The sequence below is a fragment of the Manacus vitellinus genome, unplaced genomic scaffold, assembly GCF_001715985.3.
Source record: "Manacus vitellinus isolate BGI_N305 unplaced genomic scaffold, ASM171598v3 scaffold_32_pilon, whole genome shotgun sequence".
In the NCBI taxonomy this organism is placed as follows: Eukaryota; Metazoa; Chordata; class Aves; order Passeriformes; family Pipridae; genus Manacus; species Manacus vitellinus.
In genome coordinates this window covers 4,755,716-4,773,743 of record NW_021940460.1, presented here as the reverse complement: position 1 = coordinate 4,773,743, position 18,028 = coordinate 4,755,716, and the positions used below count along the sequence as shown (strand labels likewise).

At 43.3% G+C, this 18,028-nt stretch overlaps 1 protein-coding gene across 1 annotated transcript in view; it reads right to left on the bottom strand.

Moving 5' to 3' along the window:
• Positions 1-18,028, bottom strand: part of CUX1 (cut like homeobox 1) — a 189,516-nt gene that overhangs the window by 122,710 nt on the left and 48,778 nt on the right. Inside the window, exon 2 of the mRNA XM_029961379.1 lies at positions 10,460-10,507. The gene's annotated coding sequence lies outside the window, so the exon portion shown is untranslated. The remainder of the gene's footprint in view (positions 1-10,459; positions 10,508-18,028) is intronic.

The following is an 18,028-nucleotide window of genomic DNA, read 5'->3' as shown; positions in this document are numbered from 1 at the left end:
AGATCAGAGACTTTCCAAAGGAAGCAGTTTGTAAATCACAGGTATTTTACACCTTTTCCCCCCCTCTAAATTCAGAACCAGAATTCCAAACAATCCCACCAGGCAGAAATATGGTTTTATGTTTTAGTTGTTAAAAAAAATAAATCAACGTGCCTGGTTTAAAGTTCTACTGAAAATGAGCATTGCCTCTATTTTATACCTTAAAATAAAATTTAGAAAAAGCACCCTGACAACTTTAACTGGAATGAAAAAATAATTAAGCATGCCAGCACCCAGGTGTGTAAGGAAATAAGGAAATATGGGATGAAAAATGCATAAAAAATAGTAAAATATAAATGAAGTCCAAAAAGAGAGGAAACAGAGCACTGAAATGACATGGAAGCATTTGGAAGTTCACTGAAAATTTTTCAAATCTAAGTAAAATTGGTTCAGGAGCCAACAAGGCTGAGCTGCAATCAGCTCACATTAAACAGTTGAACTACATTATAAAACTCTTGCTGAACATTTTTATTTGACTCTAAAAACTTCAGGGACCCTGAAAGAAGTCAACTTATAATTACACTCGCGTTGTCTTGACACGAGCTCAGCTCCAAATCTTAATTTATCTAAACCAGGCCCCATTATGTCTTCTCCGAGCAGAAAGAAACAACAGTGACCTCTGTATTCCCCACCACCCCCATAAACATATGTTCACTTTTAAGTTTTGGCATACTATTTGTCTTGATAATACCACTGGCGCTGCAGTGCGATAACGGAGCTGAGACACCAGGAATCCTCCCTCCTCATCTCACTCAGCTTTAAAACATCCCCGCAGCTACACGGAGGGAGCCGTGGTCTGAGAGCCCTCCTCCCTTTATCCACCTTGTTTTTCCAGGTCAAGTGCTCTCACGAGTCATTGCCTGGGGTCTCGAGGTCACCCTGGAGGCCTGAGTGACATCCTTCCCCTCCAGAATCACCTCCCTGCTGTGAAAACCTCTGTGATCTGCTCCCACACTTTGCTGCTTGTTGCCCCACAGCCTAGCTCAGGATCACTTGGCCCCAAGTCTAATATCAGCTACACCTGGCTAAAATCAGAATGTCATCATGGATTCATCTCCACATTTACACAGGCACCATAAATCTGGCACCTGTGTCAGGGAAGGTGCTGAACGCGGTTTTATCTGAACGCTGCCTCTTCCTGTTTCAGCCGCGTCCAGTCAGGTTCAAACAGGTAAAAGCCAAGTCTGTGGCTTTAGTTTGGAATCTGTCGCTCTTTATGCACTAAGAAATTTCAGCATTAATGCAAGCCTGGTGTCTACTGCCCCCCAAATCTGCTGTGTGCAGGTCTGCAGAGGTGGGATGCTCTGGGCTGTACGTGGTACCGCCTCTGCAGTCAGACCAAAGGCTGCACAGCTGCATTCCTGAATTTAAAGAAGAAACAGGATGATGAAGCTCTTTGCCAGGAAGCTGGGCTGCCAGATGCCAGCACATCCTGCACTGACACTTAAATTCTCTGAACTTACAGATATCAGCACATTAACACATTTCAGACCATCAGAGTGGCACATGTGTTGCTCCTCTTGGATCCACTCGGATCACTCAACAAAGCTGAATGTTTGGGATGCTGAACTCAAATTCCCAAGACAACTCCTTTGTGAGGGGATCCCAATGCTGTGTCTCTCCAGCATCAGTGATTTACTCACAGTTCCTTTAACTGCAGATCCACAAACACAACTATGCTAAATAGGAACTTTGTAGCCTCAACTCTTCTACTTATCCTCATTGTTCTTCAGTTGTAATCCTCACTCTCATTAACCACCTTAACATTAAAGATCTGTCTTTCACTGTCCTGCACACAAAAATAAATGACTTAAAAGAGAACCTATTTTTCTGTTCTGATTTTTAATAAATAGATGCCTTAAGGAGACACCCATCCCCCTTCCCCTACACATCTTCTCTTGTATTGTTTTGCACCACGAAGCTTTTCCATTTGTCTTCAATTACTTCAAGTTACCGAAAAGCCATTAAGAATTGGAAGAAACATATTAAACCAAAGGAAAAGCACAATAACAGCTCATTAATGCACCATTCTTTTAAGCTATATTCTTGAATGGTTGCCTTGGAATCAAATGGTAGTTATAGTAAGATTATTAATGCTATGCAATGGCACCAGTCTTGCTTTGAAGCCTTTACATCAGAGCTTGGCTGCTCTTTCATATAAAACTGTCCATCAGCTGCTCAGGTGATGCAGCAAAACAGCTCTACAACCCTCTGTGTGTGTGCATTAGGAAGCAGCCAGTTGGTTTGATTTCAATTTCTTAATATCCATCTATCAAATAAATTAATAAAAATATGACATTATAATTTTTCAAATTAATAAAAATATACAGTTCACCAACCCAGTTAATTTATTTTGCCGCTGACAAAAGAAAAAGTAAAAAAAAAATACTGTATTTTAGCTTTGTTGCAATCAGAAAGAGTTTGGAAGCAAAATTAAAAAGAAAATTATTTCTGTGCAGCTGCTTAAAGCATATGGTGTGGATTTTAGCTGGGCTATAAATTCTTGAACGGAATTAAGGACTTCACAGTGGATCCAATACCAATCTGCTTCACAAAGCTGCTTGGGCTGGGACACAGGTATGATACCAGGGAAAAGCCTGGGAAGAGCATCCCCGCCTCACCACCTTGTTGGTTTAACCTCAAGTCAAGAAGAGAGCTTTAAGAAGGACTCAAATCCCTCAACTTTTCAATTCTGCCTCCCTCCAGTGCGAAACAGCTGCAACCTTGAACCCTTAAAACCTTCCCTTCCTTTCATGCCCAGATAAATCCTGACTTTCCCAGACAAACAACGCTGCCATCCCCCGAGGAAAGCTCCGCTCCCTCGCTCTCCCAGGACAGCTTCTCATTGCTTTGCCAATCTTTGATCTCCCTGCCCAGTTAAACAGCCCAGCCCAACATGTGCCTCCAGATACTGCCAGCTCGAAATCGCGTGTGCCGGTGCCACCCTGCCCTGGGATCACAGCCACAGGGGTCTGCTTTCCCTACTGGACCTCTCCTGGAGCCCTGGGTAACCCATGTGCTTCCCTCCTCACCCCTCTCTCTGCATTTCAGGTTTCTCAGCTCCTGCTCTCACCCAGCTCCCAAGCCATCCATGGGGAGCAGAGCAGCCCAGATCCCTCCTCCTGCCTCAGGCCACCGGCTGCCGCTTCTCTTGCATCAGCTCCAGCCCCGGCGCTGCTGTTGCATGATTCAGCTCAGTGACTCGATGAAAAACTAAGCAAAGAGGGAGAGGAATTTATTTTCCATCATGCCAGCACACTGAACTGACTCATCCTGTGCATTTGCTGGGCTCAGCAGGAGGGAGGAGGTGGACACCCCGGGCCAGGGCAAGGACACCCGCCGGCGTTGGTCCTGCACCCGCAGGGATTGGGTACAGCACGAAAGCAGAGTGACAAATACAGATGGCAAAAGCAGGGTCAGAGTGCCAAATGTTACAGAATTCCCCTCCCTCACTATTCTATTGATCAGTCTTTATACTATGAAAGTGGATTGACTTTGTTAATATCTACATTAGTTAATATAATACACTCCAGTGCAATGACGTGTTAGAATTTTACTGGAGACTTTGGTATTTTTTATGCTGAAGTAAAACAAACTGAAGGACAGCCTGGCTCTGGAAATAAGGACTTGGCTTCATGGAAGCTTAGAGCTGTCTGTGAAGGACAAAGAATATGCCTGAACACCAAGCTAATGCCAGCATCCCAGCCCCTCTGACACATCTCAGCCCATCTGACACGTTATTTAAACCCTCACAGTGTTTTCTGGTGCCACAGCTCAGTAACTCCAGGGACACCTGGATCCACAGACAAGCAGCAGGAACACTGCAGAAATAGGGTTGATTTGCAAAGTTTTACTCCAATTAGTAATCAATAACGTGGGTGCTTGTTTTTAGTCAAATCATGTGGTACTTGAACTTAAAGGGCTGTAAAAACCCTGTGTGAAACCAGATTTGGGGTGGCCCAAGTTTGCTGGGGCACCTCATGCACATGGATAATTATTTACCCTTGTAGTTCTACACTTTGCATCCCATCCTCTCTCCTCAGTCAGCACAGGCTGAATTCTCTTGATGCTACAAAGCTAAAACAAAGAGATGACTTCCAAACAGGGGACACATCCTTCCCCCAAAACTGAAAGAACATCTTTCTAGTGAAGAGATCAGCAAATCATTTGCTCTGTCACTAAATGGGGAGAGATGTCAGTTCTGATCCTCGAGGTTCTGCAAGAGCACAAGGATAGAGAACATCTGCCAGTCCAGCCACGTTTGGTGAAGCAAAGTGGGGCAGGGAGGAAGGGGAGAAAACAGAATTCCTACGAGGGCAGAGCAGCCTGGGCTATCCCACATCACCTCCAGCTTCCCAGGAGCTTCACATAAGGTGAGTGGGTGCTCTGACCTGCCCACTTACTTCTCCTCCTGCCTCTGAGCAGTGACCTGGAACCTACAATCGCTTCTCTCTCTTATGGACAATCCAAACTTTCATTTAGATATTTTAAAAAATTAGGTCAGAGGAATCCGTGCACGAAGGAGCACATTAACAGCCTTTGTGCAAAACCCACCTGCACATAAATACCAAAATGCAACCTTTTGCTGGTATTTTATACTGAGCTCACCCTCTTGCTTCTCTTTTATGACAAAGCAAGACCAGACACCGATTTGTGTAGAGCCTCAGAGTAATTCTGTAATAAATACAGAGATAATTCTGTACTTGGAGAAGCAGGGACTGGATTCTCAACGACGCTCGGCAGAACACCTCACCCAGCCCAGCCCTCCTATCCCCATTCCTTCCAGCACCCTTCAAGCTCTCTTTTTTTCCACGAGGATGAGAAGATGCTCCTGACCCTGCGAACTGAACCGGGGTTGCCTGTCGGAATCCTGCAGAAATAGTTTCCCGGCACCGTTGCCGTTTCCCCGGAACGCGTGGCAGCGGCATAGCGGGGCTCCGTGCAGACAGCCCACCAGCTGCCAACGGGCACTCAGCACTTTGTCAATTATATAAAGATCAGAGGATTTGGGCTCAGCCTCCCCAAAGTTGCCCTGGCAGTACCTGCTGTCTCGGTACAACTTGCCTGCACACGGGATGGGACGGAGAGGAACCTGTCAGAGCGTCAGGAAGGTGCTCGGTGCCTGTCGCTTGCTTCTGCTGGGGTATGTAATGTTTGGGACTTTGCCCGTTATCCCCACAGCTGAGAAATGGCCCAGGGTCATACAGGAGAGGTTCTGACTGTATTTGAGAGTCTCTAAGTTCTGTCCATCACCTGGAGCTCAGTGTCTCCTCCCAGGGATGCTTTTGACCCTGCAGCAGCCGCCCCACGTGCTCGGCAGGGAGAGCACATCTGCCTTCGAGATGCTGGAGTGTATTTAAATCACCTTCCCCAGGAAAGATGTTGTTTAAACTGCAATCAAGCCAGCCAAAAATAAATAAATAATCATTTACACACTTCTGTAAACAAAGCAATGAATGGCTGTGGAGCTGCCTTTACCCCAAGAGGAGGCCGTGACCTCTCCCCTCTCCAACAGCTTTGGGGAAGAGAAGTGAGATGTGGAGTGGACATTAACAGAAAATTAACTGCCAAAAATATTCACTTTACTCCATTTTGGTAAATGCAGTGTTTTAATGGGACTTCCACTGAAAAGCAGGGAAAGCTCTGGGCCCAAACACAGCGCTGGATTTTGATGTATGCTGTTGACTTCCCCAGCACAGAGCAATTTGTAATAGCTTTGCCACGCTGTTGTTTTCAAAGCTCCTGCTACATCACAAGCATTTATTTCTGACCACAAAATTACATTTATTCAACAGAAAGCAGCTCAGGGTCTTTAAGAGGTTAACTTCTGGAGTGCTTGGCTGCTCTCCAGCCTCTGTACGAGCATCAGTGCTAACGCAAGGCACACAACAGCACCCAGGCTGGCCGTGATTAATAGAGTGCTGAACACGCTGCTTTCCACATACACACACTTTTCATTCCCTTGCTTCCATAGATCATGGACTTATCCTCAAAATATCTGACTGAAATTGAATTTGGCTTCTCTCTCAACCGTTCATTTCCTATGTTATGCAAGGTTATATCCTTTTCTGCATGAGCAGAACCAAACCAGCTGCAGCTTTTGAGAAGAAAATGTGTTTTCAATTATGAAGCTGGCCTGAATATTGAACCACAGTTCTACTGCTACTCTAATTGAGCCATCATGGAGTGAACCTACAGGAAAGAAATTGTATTAATTAGGTTTGGAAATTTAACGTGAGGAAATTAAAGGGGGTAAAATAAAAAAAAAATAAAATATATGAGGTATCAGCTCAGGAATACTCCTTCAAAATGCAGAAGGAATGTAGGTCTGTAGTGGTTTAGGCACACACATTATTAGAGTACCCCTTCAAAGGCACGATTAGGAGTTCCAGCACATCAAACTGATTTTCAGCTTCTGTTGTCTGCATATGGAAAATTATTAAATTACTCCACTGACCAAATTAATAGTTTAAAGAGCAATTCAGCTAAGTGGGGAGCCAGAGTGGTCTCCTCAGAATGGCAATACCCTTAAAAGCACTTGCTCTGTGAGAAGAACATGAGAAATGGCTTTCACAGAAATCAAGTCCAGTCTGTTGTTTCGGAGTCTGTGCCTTAAAGGGTTCCCCAAGTGAGGGATTACTGCATTACTGTTGGACAGTGCTCTTATGCCACATGAAAAGAATGGTAATGACCTCAGGAAATCCTTTCCCAGCCTTAAAATATCTGTCTGATGACTTCACAAATACGGATTCCAACATTAGATTTCCATACCACAACTTCAGCTCTGTGAATTAACACAGCCCCAAGACCATCAACTCCCTTTTGCTTTCTCCCTTTCAGATTTCATGGACAAACATCCAGGCACTGATGTGCCCATGGCAAAGCACAGTGACCTACCCAAAACACAGCTTGGTCACATGGCTGCTTGCAGGAGGGCCTTGCAAATTATATATAATCATTTCATGACTGGATGATAAGGCTCTTTAACCTCTTTCTGATTCTGTCCTGTATTTAGCCCAGCATAGGGTGAGCAAACCATTAATAAGTTGCATCCTCAGGTTAATGGTAAGAAAAAGGAAAAAAAAAAAAAAGATAGATTTAAGACAGAAGTGACAGGAATTTTACAACTCTTAAATTAGTGACTTTAATTGTCTTCTCACAATAGCCTTTTTGCACTATCCAGACCTTAAATCTTTCAGGAAAGCCAGAAGAGTTACTCACAAAAATCAAAAGAACAATACCATCAGCTTTGAATCAGACACAACATTCTGCTCAATTAGAAAACTGCATTCAAATTTCCATTAAAATCCTAAATAAGGAAAAAGTACCATAATGAAACTATTCTCCAGTGATGAATTAATAGAGTCTCCTGCTGAACTAGGAATGCATTTTAATACTTGTAGTACGCTAAATTTCATTTCATAATGCTTTTACTTTAACTCATCATAAAAAAAAATCCAGTTACTTAGCACACTGAGATCTATACAAAAAAAGTTATTTCCAGTTACTAATGGAAACTGGCTATTTGATAACTGAAACAGTTTTTATCTGAATGAATGAGATAAATAACTAAGGAATACAGAATGTTCTGTACTGGGGGTTTATTTAGAAATTCATATTATACAAAAGGGAAAATATGGGGGGAAGCATCAATATTCCATGCTCAAAGGAAAGAAAAATTGGCTAAAGTGACCTGTGGATTTGTTTAAATAAAGTCAGCTGGCCCCAGGTTTACCAGCAGCTCCCATAAATCACACTTGGGAGGATACATAAATACCTGAGCTTAACTTCACCTCTCTCCAAGTCACGTCAGGCTCACCAAGGTTCAGTTCAAGGACAGTTTAAGTCAACCTGAGCTGACACATTTGCTCTGCTCCTGCCCTTGCCTTTGCTCTCCTGGCCTCCCCCTTGCACTGAGCCGCTGCTCTGAACCAACCTGGTGGGAAACTAAGCCAGCAAAAAAGGGAAAAAAAAAAGAAAACTGTGCCCTGACATGGACAGGGACACCTTTCACTAGACCAGGTTACTCAGAACCCCATCCAACCTGGCCTTAAACAATTCCAGGGACAAATCTGGGGCTGAAAACTGATTTTTGTGTAGTAAAAGCAGGGCACCTCTTGCCCTCCTCCTCCTTCCTCCTCCCTGCTCACATCCCACAGGTACTCTGTGGCCAAAAGGTCCCTCTGCCAGCTCTCCCAGGCCATTAAATATCAATTAACAGGTAACACACAATTCCAAAGCAATCCCACGGGGCTGGGGGGGTGAGTGTCCCATCCCCAGCTGAGCCATCTCGGTAAATGGTAATCAAGGCATCTCCAGTGGATCTGAAAAGGGAAAAAGCCTATTTGCTTAACACAGCTTGTCCCTGAGATACCTGGAGCATTCATCTCCTGATCTTTTCGAAAGTCAGCCTTAACAACAAACAGAAACCAGATCTATATCCTGAACAATCAAATATAACTCAGCAGAACAGACCAATATCCTTCGTATTTTGATTTGTCTCCAAAACAAGATACAGTAATTACATCTATAATCAAATACCACAATTCACAGCTTAATGTTGTGCATTTATGTAGTCAATCATAATTAGTTCAGGTTTTTTAGGTTTCTAAAACCCTGTATAGATTAGGGAGACTGCAATCACCAGCTCAGAGATTCAGCAGCACAATCTTGTAACATATTTGTGCTTTGTTTACATAACAGGGGATTTCTACCAACAAATTTTACTCCTGTGAGGTTGAATTTGTACCAAAATAAACTTAATTTTTGTATCAGTGAAGCAAAACTACAGAGGAGGAGTGTGTATGAACCATACACAGGAACAGGGAGCTGTCTCTGGCGAGATCTAAGGGGGAAATCTTCTTCACTGTAGCCAAATTTGGATTTATGCTTCTTATTTGATCCTCAGACATCCCCTTCATGAAAAACAGTGCTGAAAGCACACATGCACTTTTCAGTCAGTGCATTGCAAGCTTGAAACTGAAGTGAAAAAGGTTCTAAAAGCACTGCAATCCACTCAGAGCAATTTTAAAGTGTAAATTTCCATTGGCAAACGGACTCACACAAGTCATTCTTTGTTCTCACAAATGTCTATTAGATACATCAAGGACAAAGCTGTCATGTTTATTTATTTATTTCTAGCAATACATGGGAAACTGGGTTGTAAAATAAAAACTACCACACTGCTTTTAAATGAGGAGTTACTGCCTAGCTGGGATACAGCTTCAGCAGGATGTCCAAATGCAAGCCTCAGTAAGGGGAGTTGGGCACCTAATTCCCTGTGCTGAAACATGCTTTAGGGGCATATTTCCTGGATAACTTTAGGGGCACAGCTCTATAATGTGTAAGAGTATAAGCTAAAACCTATATCCACCACTTCACACAGGCATGGATCTTTATAAGGACAAATGGAATTTGCAACCTCCATCCCGGATGTTTTTCTGGTGGTGGTACCACGGCTCCCATCTGGCCTCACGTGAGTGAGCACCCCACTGCTGGCCACAGCAAAAATGGAAAATTCTCTAACTGGTCCAGCTGCCCCTGCCTATAGAAATACTTCAAAATAACAACAGTTGGCTTTGAAACTCGTGAGCACTCTACTCGTGTGCTCTCAGTGGTGTGAAGAGAAATCAGAGTCGGAGCCAGCACCAGAGCTGTTAATGCTTTCTGTCGGTTTTCCAACAAACACCTGCCAACTTAAGGTTTTCCATCAGCCCTCTTAAATACAATGTTTTACAGCTGAGAAGGTTTGCAGTGAGAACTGTTTGTAGCATCCTCATGTGTTGTGTAAGTACATTACACTGCACTCATGAGGAGCTCAAACCCTGAGGTTGGTGAGGCACAGCGAGCTGGATGTGCCACCTGGGTCATGCCATGGGGAGAGGGCTGCTGAGAGCAAAGTGGTGTGGCCAGTTTAGGTTGTCCAGCAGCACAAACCCAGTGTATCACAGAAAGGATGGGGAGTGACCTTAAAGGTCTCTTTCCACCCCCCTGCCATGGGCAGGGACACCTTCCACCAGACCAGGTTGCTCAGAGCTCCATCTAACCTGGCTTTAAACACTTCCAGGGATGGGGCAGCCACAACTTGTCTGGACAACCTGTGCCAGGGCCTCACCAATCTCACAGGGAAGAATTTCTTCCTAATTTAAACCTACTTCTTCCTCATTTAAACCTACTCTCTGTCAGTTTGTAGCCGTTCTCCCTCGTCCTGTCACTCCATGCTCTTGCAAAAAGTCCCTCTCCATCTTTCTTACCCTTCATGTGCACACACACATCCTGCACACAGCAAAATGCAAAGGGCTGAGCCCCTGCCCTGCCCAGGGGCTCTGTGCCCACCTGGCCACGCTCACAGCCCACCAGCACACCAGGCTCGTGTGAAGCAGCACAAAAAGCAGCATGAGAAGCATAAATAAGCTCTTACCTCTCCCTGGAAACTCTTCAGTAACGGAGCTACCTGTTTGCGCAGGTCCTGGAAGAGAGAAGTGAGACATTCCATCAGAAAAATCTGAAAGGATGGGTCGTTGTCAGGTTTTTCCTGATGTTATTTTCGGTTCTGAAGTGCTGCTTAAATTCTGATTGCATTCTATGGGGGCTCTGATTAAAACAGGAGTGTACCCTTTGAACAGGTCTGAATTCCCAGTCTGACATACACCTGTATCTGCTGCAAATGGTATTAATTACCAACACTGTGCTGATGTTGGGTAAGCACTGAATGCCTTCAGTCCCCTAATTCAGCTGAAACATTAATGAGATTAGAAGTAAATGCCTCTATCAGCATCCACAGCAGCTACACCTCTGAACTTATGCTAAGGAAATTCCCACAGATGGGAGCCAGGCTTAAAGGAAGATGACTCTGGACCATCATTTCAACTAAGAGTGCTGCTATTTTGTAAAATCTCTATTTCTATTTGTTATTTTCTCAGGAGTGCTCTGATTTTAGCCATCAGAGAACTGGAGCACATTTAAGATGACAGTATTGTTTGTTGTAACTCAAAATCTCTTCTTCCAAATCACAACACACCTAGTGCTATGAAAGTCATTAAAATACTGCCCACAGAACCAATCTAATGGTTTATAGCATATTTTTACTTAGCAACCAAGATAACTTAGGACGAAAAAAGGTATGTCTATTATACATTGAATTCTCTGTGGCTCCACTTTTATGCTGGTTTGGGTCTAATTCACTTGAATTCTCATCATTCTCATTACATGCACACCTGAAGAATAAAATCCTATAATTTTACAGAGGACAATGTTGATCATGCACAGCCAAGATGCTGGATTCCTGGCTTTGCCACTGCCAAGACACGAGCAGTGACCTCGTGGTGAACTTACACCTAGGAATAAACCTGGCAGAGGTAAAACCCAGTAAAATGGTGCTGCATTTAGAAGGGCAGCACTGCTTTGGGAAGAAGGTGAATTTCCCATCCTTGGAGACTTCCAAGGCTCAGCTGACCAGACCCAGTGTGGGTGCTAAAGGCCCATTTTTAGGGCCAGGTGAGATTCTGTCAGATTCCCATCACTCCAGAGTCATGGGAACATGACTCACAACTGGGACAGCCACCAAGTGCTCCTGTAACCACGGAATCTTCCTACCTCCACACAGGCCACAGTCCCTGAGCTACCTGAACCTCCTGCAAGAGGTCAGAAAGAGGTCTTTGAAGTATTTTCTCTCTATAAAAAGGGTCTGTTGAAGCCCTGAGCTTTTTGGAAAAGAAGGTGACCTTAAAAAAGTTGGGAAAGTCTCTTTTCCGACGCATTTACTTTTACATCTACAGTCAGGCAACATACTGGACATTAAACCACTCACCAAAACACTCTCAGCCCTGGATTTAATCTGATTTTCCTGAAGGAAAAGTAGGCTTTTGAGAGAACTGATTTTTGTCATTTAAATGACAAGTCATGCAGAGAGTTGGAGTATCAGGAGTTCTCCCACTCCCTGAGAAATGGCTTAGGGGGCCAAAGGCAAATGAAGCTATCAAAGACAAATGATCAGCCAAATTTCACTTCTGACATGGTTATTGCACTAAAATATAGCTTAATCCCCATCAAGGATAATGTTGCAGCTTTCTAAGCTCCTTCTTCACACTGAACTGAACTGTGCTTCTGTTCTTACACCAAGCCAAGTCACCTGAACGTTTCCTGATATCTCCTGCTGCCTGTTTTGGGAAAGGAAAAGGTTAGGTACTGTCCTTGCATATCACAGCCACCTACAAATTACACCCCTACCAAAGCAAACTGGCAGGCTGAGCAGCTTTTCCCCACTCCCTGCCTCCTCAGGGAGACCTGAGGGCTGTGCACGTTTTATAACCTGTTTTCTTTGTAACCTGACGATGCTGACATTGAAGAAAGTAACAATAACCAGGATGGCAAAATAAACGTCCACATTCAAGGCCGAAATCTGGCATGGGAGGTTTTAATGCACAGCAAAATTACATGCAGGGAATTAGATTTATAGTCCAAATACTGGTACCCTTTATAAAATCAGGAAAAATTATACCATCCAAGCAAAGCTTCTCTTGAAATACAAATATCAGCTGGTCAGAAATCACTGGTTTTAGGGCTTTTGTCCCTGGTATTGCCTCTGAATTTACTCACTAGTTTGGCACCAGCCATGAAAGTGATGTCAGAAGTGAAAGCAGAAATACAGGAGATCTAATTCCAGATCCAGAGGCAGCAGAATGCAATCCTTGCCCCTCTCTGTCTGCATGGCAAGATCCTGCTATTTAACTGCATCCTCTGACACATCCAAACTTCTGAAAGACATGATTTGCAGCTCTTTTTATTTCATTATATAAACTATGTCAGGACTTCACCTCTTATTCATCTTGAATAATGAGAGATGTTGTTGGCTGTTTATAACAGAAAAGAGGGAGAGAAGGGGGGAGGAAAGGAATACAAGGAGCATCCCAAAGGCACGAAAACAGCTGGTCAAGCTGTCAAACAGGGAGAAAAGCTTTCAGCTACAAACTCTGATTCCCACACAGCCTTCATTTAGTGAACTCAGGATGCCAAACGCTCATCCCAGCCATCAGAACATTACCAAGCAAGATTCGTGCCATGATGGGAAAACCTGTCGTGCTTGATTCAGACAGAGGCTTTTGGTGGTGGTAAAACATCTCCTGCTAGAGGAGGAGGCAGCTCAAAGTGCTTCAGTCCCACTGGTTATCCCACTGCAATCAGTGCTGGGCAGTCCCAGGACACGCTGGTCATCAGAGCACACACTTGAACAGAGTAAAATGCTCTGGGCAACTTGAAATCTTCACAATAACTTGAAATCTCTTGCAGCTGAACAACTGAGACAGAGCATCCCCCTGCCATTACCTTCCCAGAGCACACAGGTTTAGAAAAGGAACTGCAAGGAACAATCAAATACTTCAGGCAGGTGAGTGGATAAATGGCACGAGCCATCACAAAATGCATGAACCCCTTTTTCACACCAGTTTTTCTCTTCGCCCCTCTCTTCCAGCCTCCCCCTTGGAAAGAGTTTATAGGCTACTCGTATAACTCCTTCCTTGACGAAACGACATCAAAACTTTAGACAGCTCACAATAAAAGGGAAATAAAAATAAACAGACAGAAGTCAGGAATACATATGCCTCGAGTCACCAGCTCCAACTCTGCCGGGGAGATTTATTTTTGGCAGTTTGGAAAAATTCCTCATCAGACTTTGTCTGGAAATATTACCCTAACTTCAAATAGAATTTTCTCTTCTTTACACTAAATTGAACAGAAAGAAGGACGTTCAGTTCAGACCCGGGGGAATCTGCAGTGTTGGTTAGCAAGGACACAGCATGATTTATTATCTGTTTAAAGTGTGGTGGCCTTTACTGCCTGGGCTGTGATCAAAACAGGAAAAGCATCCAGCTCCAGCCCTCACACAGCTACCAAACCACTGCAGCCAAGCAGAACAGCTGAAAAGGGTACATGCAACTGAATGTTAAAACAAATTATAATTTATCAACATAAACACACTGAAATATTTGAGCATTCCTATACAATCCCATTATTAGCCTATTTTTCCGTGCCATCTAAATATGTGCATCCTCTCTCTCTCTGGATGATTTATCTGGGGTAGAGCAGTTTTCTGAAAAAGGCTGTATCACAGACAAACTCGGTATCTGAAGCAGAGCCTATGAATTAGGATGTTGTATCATTATCTGAATGAAATCTGATCGCTGAGAACCAGTACAGCGTTTTCTTTTTACAAGGGTATAAACAAAGAGTTTATATTTTGATCAAGTAGCTACACAATGAAATCTGAATCCACATAATTTTTAGCTGCCTTTCCATTCTCATTAAAAATAACTCCGTGGAAAATAAACCAAGAATAAATCTAAGTTAAAATCCTGGGCAACAAATGCATCTTTCTGACAACTAAACTGCATTATTTATCTGTATCTTAATACACTGTGTACAGTACAAAGGACACATCAATGCTCAGGCTACCAACACTGTATCTGTAATTTACTTGAGGTCTGAAGCTACACAAGCACCTTCTGATCTCTTTGCAGGCTGCTCCATCTCATTTACCTCCCAAATGCTTATCTCTAAATGTCACAACAAGAGCCCTCTGACCCCCAGTTTGATAAAGTAGTCCAGCAAGGCTGAGCTTGACCTACCCACCTTTATCATCCACACACAAGTATTGTGCCCCTGTGAAACAAAACAAACCCCAAACCTGGGCGAGTGTTCTCTCGTGCACCACGTTCCCTATGGATGGTTCTACACATCGACTGCTGGAGACATGCATTGGTTGGAGAATGTCACCGTGTCTGGGACAGAAATCATCATGAGAAGCAGCCCACTGGTATCAGCATGGGTGACATCATTAGCTCAGCTGTCACAACCTATTTTTGAGCTGCCTTATCACTGGTGAGATGCTCCGGCTTTCCTGCCGCCTTCCCCTTTCGTGTTCCCTTCCCTGTTTGCCCACTTGGAATAAGGCACTGAACAAGTGCCCCGTGCTCTGAATCAGCAGGGCTGGACCACCTGACTCCACATACTTTCTTATGAGAACTTATGAAAAGGAAGAAAAAAGAAAAAACCCAACCCAGAACAAACCTCAAACAACTCCCAGTATATACTGACTGTGCAGGAAGGTGCCTGTCATTCATCAACATGTAACACTTCCCATCCCTGGAAGTGTCCAAGGCCAGGTTGAAGCAACCTGATCTAGTGAAAAACATTCCTACCCATGGCAGGGGTTGGAACAAGATGGTCTTTAAGGCCCCTTCCAACTCAAACCATTCCATGACTCAATGATAAAGAAAAAACAGCGTGGCTGAAGAGGAACTCTCCTGCCAAAACCTGGGAACCAGGCTGATCCTCTCTCTCCAGAGGCAGTGTGTGGGTATGATGGATATCTGTTTCTAGCAACTGGGAGGATGTTTATCCATGTGCCCTCCCAGCCAGGGCTCCACACACTCCATCCCCACAGCTTTTATGCCCATAATGTCGAGCTCCTCCTTCCCATAAACGCAGCTGGAAGGGGGAGAGGTGAAAAGCAGCCGAGCGTGAAGGATTTGGGAAGAACGCTGGCATCGCCTTCCGAGGTGTGTTTGATTGTTACACACTTCAAGGACACAACTTGTCGCTGGGAAACACACAAATCAGCAAGTTAACTATAATTAGTGGTAAGCAGTTCTGCTGGTTAATTAGAGAGAGCAGCGAGCACAGATGCTTCACCCTGCTATGGGGAAACGGGTGAGCGAGTGGGGATCACTCACTCAACTACCAGTACATAAGTTTTAAATATTATTTCTTTTTTTCTTATGGAAAATCCAGAATATTCCATTTTTTTCCATCAGAAATCCTGGGCCCACATGACTGGGGGTGGAGTAAGGGAAACATTTAAGTCTTTATGTTTAATTAGTTCCAGCAAGTTCCACTTTGCTTTAATCTAAAAGAGATGAAACTGAAATCCTCAATAATTGTTCAAACAGGTATTATACAGTAGCTCAGATGACTGACTTAATTCCTAAAATATAAGGCAAAGTAAATCATATGAGTAAACAATTAATTGCTCAATTTACACTATGATTTAATGATATAAAACCTCTTATTGCTTAAGGCTGTTGAAGTATTTACTTGAAATCAGATCATTAAAGAATTAAACATGATCTTATCAATTTTCTGATGTTTTTAGTTATTTCAATACACTAACATGCCAGTGTTTTCTCTGTACAAAAAAAAAAATCTTTTAAAGTTACGTTTATAGATATGTTTCAACCCTAGCACAATGATAAATAAAAAATCTTGATTTACAGCAGCAAAACGTACACCACAGTACTTTCAGAAATATTTCAGCTCACAGATCTTGTGCAAATTCCATTAGCTTTAATTATTTATTAGCAGTAGATTTAGATTACTGTTCTTGACCTATTTTTCAGTGTATGGACCCACCCAGCGAGAAGTGAAAAAAAATATTCCATTTGTGAAGGGCTGATTTAGTGAGCACAGACTTCACCTTCAAGGAGAATATTAAGCAAAACCCTGTGTGTTGTAATTCGAGGGGAGACGCCTGAGCTTCAGAGAGGTTACAAACAGGGCCTAACCAGCCCATGGAATAAACACAAACAGAGATTCCTTGAAAAGACATGGAATTTCTGCTGTTTAACCACTTCAGACCACTCTGCAGAACTGCAGCCACATGACAATCCCAAAGGAAGCGACGGCGACACACGGAGAAGTTTCAAGAGTTTCTTTGTGGAAATATCCTGGTTTCCACCAAACTCCAGATAACGTGGATCCTACCAAACCACAGGGAAATGGGCCTAGAGGGAGGAAAAAACTGGGGGCTGGTCCTTTCACACTGTCAAGGTGGCAAAACATGCTCTTCCCAGGCATGGAAAAACAAAGCATCCGGGATGAAAGCCTTGAAGAAAAATGAAACAAAAAAAAACCCCAACCAAACAACAAAACCAGAACTGCCCAAAAATATATATCCACGCCACTGGAAACACTAACTACTTCTGTACCACCCTGGGCTCTGTGGTGCCTCTCAGGCAGAACCTCTAAGACTGTAAATATATTTAAAGCAGGCACTAAAGGCAGTGATCTCTGCAAAGCTGGGGCTGGCACGTTGCTTTCAATGGAACCACTCGCTTTGCTGAGCCTTAATGGAATCCTCTCATGGCTTCTTGCAAGTTCAAATAAACAAAAAGCTACCAGGTTTACTCTGGGCCTGTGCAGCGACGTCCAAACAGACTGGTTACCTTCACAACTGTTTAAAACATCCCCTCTGCCAAAGCACAACTGTTGCACCCATATATATATGTAGGTAAGTGTGTGTATATATACACACATGCACTAGATATAATAGAAGAAGAATTTTTTTAACTGACTTTACAAATTAGTTTAGTGAACGATGTTTTTTAGTATCGTGTTAAAACCTTGCTGTCATTTATAAACCAGGGAAGTTAACACTGGCTAGGAAAGATGTTGAACAGAAACTATTTAGAACTTAAAAACTAGAGTTGCTAGGGAACAAAAAAAAAAAATTAATTTAAACAAAAACGAGTCAGGTGGAGCTATGGAAGGAGGTAATTCTAATGAAATGAAAAGCCTGGTCACTAAAATTTCAGTAGGAGGAGGGGGAAAAAAAAAAAAAAGGATGACTTTTGTAACAGTTCACCAATACATGCAGAAAATCCAGGATTGCTTTTAACAAACAATTTAAAGGGCTACACACTGGCTAATGGCTCCATGGAGATTTTCTCTCCTGCTAACAGTTTGTCCTGCCTTCTTGTCAAACCCTGTGGTCCCCACTGAAGGCTGAGGTGACACCAAACATGCCATGACAGACCTCTGTCATGGGAAAAACCACGTCTGTATCATGCCAGGTCAGCAGAACTGGGATGGTTATTTCATTTATGTAATGAAAAAGCATTTGATACACCAGATAAATATTTCAGAGCCTTTGAAGTGCACTGCTCTTGCCAGCAGGACAACCACGTGCCAGTGAAATCCAGGAACTGCTGTTCCTAGG